General features: G+C 39.2%; 1 pseudogene; it reads left to right on the forward strand.

Annotated features, from left to right (window-relative positions):
* The first annotated feature begins 2,450 nt into the window (after window positions 1–2,450).
* Window positions 2,451–6,676, forward strand: LOC113147754 (annotated as a pseudogene).
* The last annotated feature ends 1,727 nt before the right edge of the window (window positions 6,677–8,403 follow it).

Consider the following 8,403-nt stretch of genomic DNA (forward strand, 5'->3'; position numbering starts at 1 on the left):
TCTACAAGAAGACTTGTTTTTGGTTGAAAGATGTAATATTTATTTTACAAAAACTATTGTCACCAACCAAGAAAAGCTAACATTAATCAAGTATCATATCAATATGTTAGCTGGCATACTGGATGATTCCTCCTAGCCATGCAGGCAGCTCTTTGAGGTTGTGTTTTGGCACAGTGTTGGTGTACTAACATCCATCTATCCATTATCCTGACTCCTGTTGGTGCCAGGGCCAGAGATCACCACGGTCCTCTACAGTTCATCACATGAGAACCACGCACATCTGCACAAGGTTTAAGGTGAATGACACCAAACATGGTGAAACTTATAGCAACAACAGACAATTCAACAAATCATAAATGGCCTTATAGTTGCCCACTCACATGCAGGTCAGTGAATGTAAATACATAAAGGCAAATATGATGTGCTTTGGAAAAAAGTACTATATGATTAGACGTACTGCTGTTATTAAAATCTGGGTGCAGTTTACATTCGCCTGTCTTTTGTGAACCTGATTGATCCAAACTTTTAACCAAAACTGATGGAAAACAGCACTGGACCTCAACTTTAGTGTTTGCTGAGATTGTTAATCAAAGATAGCAAAGGAATTTAAATGCTTCACCACAAAAGGTCGGTACAGTAAGTAGGTCATTGTTATTAAAACGAGGGTGTTGACTCTAGAGTATTCATTAAATCCAGCTGAGCCAGTACAGTACCTCAAATCCTACAGGACCACTACAACACTTACTGAAAAACACACCTACATACTAATTAGTGTCAGTGCTGTGTTGACACGATAAACTCTGTGAACTACTGTGAACACATAAAGCACTGCGTCGACAGCCAAATCAATGGGTGAAGTTGAAAGTCAATCATTTACAGCACTGCATTCAGAATTAAACTTTACTCTAACTGACGTCTGAGTGAAAAGAACTACTGCAATGTGACTCAACTCAAGGTTTATCACACACTGACCGCCTCAAATCTAGATCTACTGAACAAGGTAAATAGCATGTCATATGATGAAATAATTGCTTTATGTTGCGTTCTATGCAGTTCATAATTCATGCCAAACTAAACTTTCTCATTCTCAGGAAACAAATAAAAATAACATATGAGTCAGACTTGGCCTTTAATTGGAATATCTAGGTCAAATTCCATTGGAAACTATGCCCATCAAGGGCCAAAAAGTACTGTGCCTGAAGGTTTCAAGGCACTCCTAAAAGTACTAATGCGAATATTGATGTTGTGATCAATGGTTCCCATTATCATTATCAATGTCACTATACAGTGGCAAGAAAGACTATGTGAACCTTTTGAATTTCGTGGTTTTCTGCATTAATTTGTCATAAAAACTTGATCTTCATCTAAGTCAAGAATATTAACAAATATAATGTACCTAAAGCATTAACACAAGAGAAATTCTGAACTTTCATGTCTTTATTGAGAACAACCATTCCACTATCACCTCATAGTGATAGTGAAACAAAGATATGAACCCTTTGAATAATGACCTCAAAAAAGCTGATTGGAATCAGGTGTCAACGTAAGTTAGGAAACTTAGTTTGTATGTGTGGACTAGAGCTGCTTTGACTGCCAAAAAACAATCTAACTTTTTGAATTTTCCCCGCACAAGATGAAGGATTACGCTTCTGAGAGCCAAAAGAAGTTTTCAGAGGATCTACAATCAAGAATTACATAAAGCTGGAAAGGGTTGCAAAGTGAAGTCAAAGACTTTAGAAATTCACGGGTCTACAGTGAAGCAAACACTCTACAAATGGAGACTCCTCAGGACTGTGGCAACTCTACCAAAAAGTGGACGGCCAGTCGAAATTACCATAAGAGCACAACAAACACTCATTAATGAGGTAATGAAACCCAGAGTGACAGCTACAGATTTGAAGGCATCATTGGAACTGGCTAACATCTGTGTTCATGAGTCTACAGTATGTAAAACATTGCAGGGTGTCTATGGCAGGACATAGACACCCTATGTCTAAGTAAGCTTCCTTCTTGGAAGGAAGCTGCTGCTTACTAAGAAGAACATTTCTCCACACCTGAAGTTTGCCAAAGAACATATTGACACACCACAGCAGTATTGGCTAAATGTTTTGTGGACTGACAAAACTAAGACGTGTATCAAAAATTCTTAGTATAATGTGTCAGAAGTAAGAGGACAATGAAAAATAACACTGAAGCAATAACCTGGTTGAGGTTATCGCTGCCAAGGAGGAGGGCGGAGTATTAACATTATATTTGTTAATACTCTCAACTGTACCTGCTTAGCGATTTAATTGATTTAGGCCAAAAAGGATAATTTAAATGTTTCAAAATGCTGACAATACATTGTACAGTGCGGTCATGAAGTGCTCACACTAACAGGTCACGTGAGCCTATGACATCTGCATATCATTTGTGTTCCTATTTAATACCACAAACAGGTTTGGGCACATCACACACTGAAGTGTAGAACTGGTAGCTGACTGCATCTGAACTGGCCAGTACCACAGTAAGTACAAAGATCTGTCTTAGTTTTAGAATTGCTTTTTTAAACAAAACTGAAATCTTTTTCTCGTTAAATACGACAGGTCACAATCTCAGTTCATTTTTTTTATTGAGAACATGATGAAAGTTAAGCAGCCTGATGTGTGAGTCTGATGCAATTACTTAAATGTAGTCATTCCTCAGACCTATAGATACAGACCTGTTCTGAAAAGTGCTGTCTTTATATAAGTTTTATACATTTTCTCTCTTTGGGTTTTGATTTATAGTCAATATGATTTTAAAAGTATTAAGCTTCTTCAGGTTTTGTTAGAAATTATTATTTGATAATGTCACTGATGTGTTGGTGTATTTTTAGAGAGTTTGTTAAAAATCTAACTGAAATCTCTAATTAAAAAAATATAAACTGGCAAATAACTTTGTGGACCACTTTGCTAAGTCTTCAAAGCTTTCTGAACTTTTCACACCTGGGTTTGGAAAGTTTATCTCATTCACATTAGCCGACGTTCTGTGGGGTTTAAGTCTGGGCTTCGACTGGGTTACTCAAGGAGACTTGATGTAACATAGTTCCAGTGTGTATGCTTCTTTTCCTGAGATCTGTCTATTTTCCAACCACTTAAACAGTATTTGCATATTTTGTAATATTACATTACGTATTATTAAGTTGCAAATGAGAAAACTCCACAGCTGTGTACAGTAAATTGTGTCATTCCTATAAATGGGTTATAATGTGTCACTTTACAATTGAATTCCTAAATCAGGTTCTGTAAAGGAAAGTGAAAGTAAAGACAGAGAGAGCGGATGTCGTCAATAATCGTTTATCTGTCTTGGTGTTTGATTTTTGTGTTTGAAACAGAAGGTTTATATGATGGCCAAACATAAAACCAACAGAGCAGTTTCATAGAATTGAAAACTAATTAGGTGCATTTACTGTAAGGAGCTCGTGAAACCTGTATCTCCAGTTGCAATATTTTCACAAAGAAAGAAAGTAAAAGAAAGAAATTAGGATACTAGTACTAGGATATTACTATATAATAGAATACATGGAAAACAGACAAATTGATAGAAAACCCAGGACACAGGCAAGGAAGTATCATTATCATGTAATAATAATACTATTATTATAGTATTATAGTAAATGCTACACACTATCACCTGTGCCTCTTTCACTGAAGGTCAACATGGCATCGGTGTCACCCAGCTCTCAACTCAACAAGGCTGTGCGCCAGCACTACATGAGCCTGCCCCAAGAAGGCAAGTGCCAGGTCACCTACATCTGGATTGACGGCACAGGAGAGGGGCTTCGCAACAAGACCCGAACCTTGAACAGCGAACCGAAATCTGTAGATGGTGAATGGCCTCTATTTTAAAATGATAATGTATGAATTAGAGACATGTGCCCTCTAATTAAATATTTTACTATACTCTATAAATTCTAAAGTAACTACCAACTGCTCTGAAACTAAGAGATGTGTTTTCTTACATTTTTGACACTGATTAAGATATTTTAAAGCTTCTTTGAAGGATATTTGTTCTTAAGCAGAAGTCATTTCGGCTTTCAATTTTTTAAAATTCTAATTTTAAAATATCCTGAGAGCAAATAAGATTTCACAGCACACTGAATGGTAGGAATCTAGTTCAATTAGATTCAGCAGAGACGTTGTGATGATAACCTGCAAAGTAAAATTATGTTCTCAGATATTCCTGAATGGAACTTCGATGGCTCGAGCACGTACCAAGCCGAAGGCTCCAACAGTGACATGTACCTCATCCCAGTCTGCATGTTCAGGGATCCCTTCACCCTTGACCCCAACAAACTGGTCCTCTGTGAGGTCCTCAAATACAACCGCTTACCTGCAGGTACGTTTTCATCTTCCTCATCGAGCCTTTGAACAAACAAGCTGTACTGATTTTTTTCAATTGCTGCACAGAAACTAATCATCGTGCAAGCTGCAAAAAAGCAATGGACCAGGTGGCCGAGCACAAAATATGGTTTGGCATGGAACAGGAGTACACACTGTTTGGAACAGATGGGCGTCCTTATAGTTGGCCAAGAAATGGATACCCGGAACCACAAGGTGAGGGAGCAGTCAGTCTTTTGTCCTTTTTGTAACACTGGTAGCCTATGTTAAAACATTTATAAAGGTTATTGTAAATAATGTGTCATTGATAATTAATAAGAAGTTAGTACTTATAAGAACACTCATAAAGACTCCTTTACAAGCATTGTGAAAAATTCCAGGATCTAGTTAAGGCGCTGCAGAGCAGAAACAAAAGCCTAATGTTGATTAATTACTGAAGTGAAAGGGCTATTCATCAGTGACTCACTTACATTCATAACAGCAGAGTATTGAATCACTCTCTTTCTAATAAAACACTGGTTCCCAACTTGGGGTGAAACCACCACTAGGGGTCACAAAATAAATCAATAGTATGAGAAGAAGATAAACAAATTAAAAAGAAATAATGTCTACCACTAAGCATTGTGTTTATTATTTATACAATTTGCTGCTCAAGTCATATTAAGTTATATTGTGTCAGTTAATCACAAAATAACTATTCAATGCGATTCACTTTGCCTTAACGAGCTTTCCACCTTTCCTCTATTTTAAGGCCAATACTACTGTTCAGTGGGGGCAAACAATGCTTATGGAAGGGACATTGTGGAGTGCCACTACAAGGCCTGTCTCTACGCAGGGGTCAAAATCTGTGGTTCTAATGCTGAAGTGATGCCATCTCAGGTAATTGGCAGCATTATTAGAATCCACAGGATGAAGAAAACACAATCACATCAATTCAAACTCTTTAGTTTGAAACGTCACATATAATAACCCTGTGTCCTTCTTCTGACTTCAGTGGGAGTTCCAGGTAGGTCCCTGTGAAGGCATCAACATGGGCGACCACCTGTGGGTCGCACGCTTCCTGCTGCACCGAGTGTGTGAAGATTTTGGAGTTGTTGCAACACTGGACCCCAAACCAGTGACAGGCAACTGGAATGGTGCTGGCTGCCACACGAATGTCAGCACCAAGAAGATGAGGGAGGAAGGAGGACTGCAGTGAGTGAACATTTGCTTTGTAACTTGCTAACACAATCATTCATAGAACAACTGTAAACAGGAACACTTTTAATAGTAAGCATTTCTAGAATTATATCGCACAAAGCTATTTGTGTAAATGTAGTAACTGCACGTTTGTTAACTCATGTATGAGCTGGTGAACACAGTGGGACATTAAGCAGCTGAGGATTGAGACATTTCACTGAAGACTTTGTAGAGAACAAACACAGAGCTAAATGATGAGCTGACATCTATTACCTGACAGGGCTAATCACTCCAAATGAGTGCTGCATGTGCTGCAGGGGTTGATCATCTGTTAATGGGATGATCACAACATGTGTCTTGTGCCCCCAAGAGGCCAAAAACGTAACAGCAGGACAGTTACCAGCTGTGATTTGTCCCTGACACTGCACGTTTATCATTGGAAAATGATTGCATTAAGATAATTAAATTATCGCAACAGCTGATCGCGCTCATCGTGCATTTAATACATCAATCAACAGTTTAAAAACATGAACCCGCTGTCTTGTGTCCTCTGTCCTGACAGATACATCGAGCAGGCCATCGAGAAACTGGGCAAAAAGCATGCTGAGCACATCAGAGTGTACGACCCGCGGGAGGGCAATGACAACATGAGGCGTCTCACGGGGCTCCACGAAACCTCCAGCATCAACGACTTCTCTGCCGGAGTGGCCAACCGGGGGGCCAGCATCCGGGTCCCCCGCCAGGTGGGCAACGACAAGAGGGGCTACTTCGAGGACCGCCGGCCTGCAGCCAACTGTGACCCGTACGTCGTGACAAGGGGCCATTGCAGTCACCTGTCTGCTGGATTCAGATGAGGAAGAGGAGAGCAAGTAGCAGAAAGATAACCCCACTGTAAAATAGACATGAAAATCAGGTGCATGTAAGTTATTGCTGCTTTTATGTGATAGCAGCTGTCAGTGCGCACTCATAACTGCTTTCCTATTTGTTATATCCCAGTAGAAATAACTGTGAAAAGAACAAAGTTATTCCTTTGTGCAATTGAAAAGAAGGCAGAATGTTTTGCACTCGTTCATCTTTTGTTTCTTAGCAAATGAATACAAAATTAAACAGGTTAAAACTCAATTTGGACAATACATTTTTTGTTTTTTTTCTGGTTTTTTTGCTGTGTTTTAGTAAAGATTATGAGCTGTGTTACCTGTTGTTTTTATGGTTTGGACTTTACATTGACATTACAAAAGAAATGAATAGTGATCCCTAAAATACAGTAGAGTACAATATGAGCTGCCAGCTGTTCTGGCAACTCTCCACCAGGTGGCGCCACCTGTGTAGCTCTCATCTTACTGCTTCCTGACTGTACAGTGAGAATTTTGCCATCAAGAGCCACCTGACAAAAGGTCAATATCACAACAGGCCGGATCACCTTTAACAGATGAGTGTGATGGCATGAGGATACAAGAAAAACGAGCAAGAGAAAAGATGAAGGCAGAAAAGACATGAATGAGGTTGTCCATTCATTCTACTCTCAGTAGCTGCTGGCATTGTTTCACCAAAGCCCGATGCTTGGTGTATTTCACATATGGCGTTGAAATCGTATCCCTTACTTCCTGACATACGATCCTCTCACTTTCAGCCTCGCTGTGTCAAAGTGATGCTCAACAAAACCTCCTTTCAAGCTGTCTGAAAGAAATGAACCTAAAAAAAGAGGGATTCTTTAAACTGGATCCGATGCCACTACACACCAGATTTCCATGGATACAGGCAGTAACTTGGCAACCATGGTGTTTGTCTGTTGTCATGGAAACATCTGTCTGAGAGCTTTTAGTAGAAATATTAGCACCTGGTGAGATGATGGCAGAAAGAGAGAGACAGAAAGTCTGTCACTATGGATGTCTGGGTGTGTTCCAGTAGATGTAACATATTAAAGGCCCACAATTATAATAGCACAATTAAAACTATAAGCAAAGACTCTAAAAGCAAACAAGTGAGTGTGAGGTCTCTGTGCACCACAAGTCTAACTTTCTGCCCCAGTTGTCTGATGAGACAGGAAGAACAGTCAGAAAAAGGAAGTGCATTCAGATACAGGAAGATTATGCAGACATGACCATAGCTTATTCATAGTATGTTGTGAAAAGCGGCCTAAACAGTGAAATACCTTGCTGACAGCTTTAGTATGTGGTAAATCTTTGGCGCAACATGTTTTAAATCTATGTGTGAAGCTTTTGTCCGTGCGATTGATGCTCTCTGGCGCACACCTTACCATTTTAACATGCAGAAACAGTGCTGTTGCCTAACTGGAATTGTGACACTGTGGTCTCCATGCAAATACACCTGTTGAGTCTATGGTAGATGCTCCTGTTTTCAACATGGATAATGTAGTGAATGTAAACTGAGATGGCTGCATGTGGCATTTAAGTTTGAAGGAATGTTCCCCATGTCAAAGACTAGTTTTTAACACATGTCCTTCAGTTTTGTCCTTAAATGTTGCACCTTCCTAAATCACTTTGTGTTAAATCACACTGCCGCACAACAAATCTGGAGGTACCCTATTAGGTTAATGCAGTCATGGCCAATAATACACTGTGAAGAATGTACAAAAGGTGACAAAACATGTGAAGTAACATCCTTTCTCATGTATTATGTTGGAAAGCACTGTGCAGTCAGGCCTGTAGAAAACCGCACTTACACTTCAGTTCAAAGTAAGAGAGTACAGGGACCACAATTCTCAGAAAGTGTGTTATGACATCTACTTTATTATGTTGGCAAAGACTGTACATTCAAACAAACAGCCAGGAAACAAAACCTGCTTTTACTCTTCTAAAAGCAGGTATCTTCTATTCTATGATAAAAAAAAAAAAAAAAAAAA

The sequence above is a fragment of the Anabas testudineus genome, chromosome 22 (assembly GCF_900324465.2).
Source record: "Anabas testudineus chromosome 22, fAnaTes1.2, whole genome shotgun sequence".
In the NCBI taxonomy this organism is placed as follows: Eukaryota; Metazoa; Chordata; class Actinopteri; order Anabantiformes; family Anabantidae; genus Anabas; species Anabas testudineus.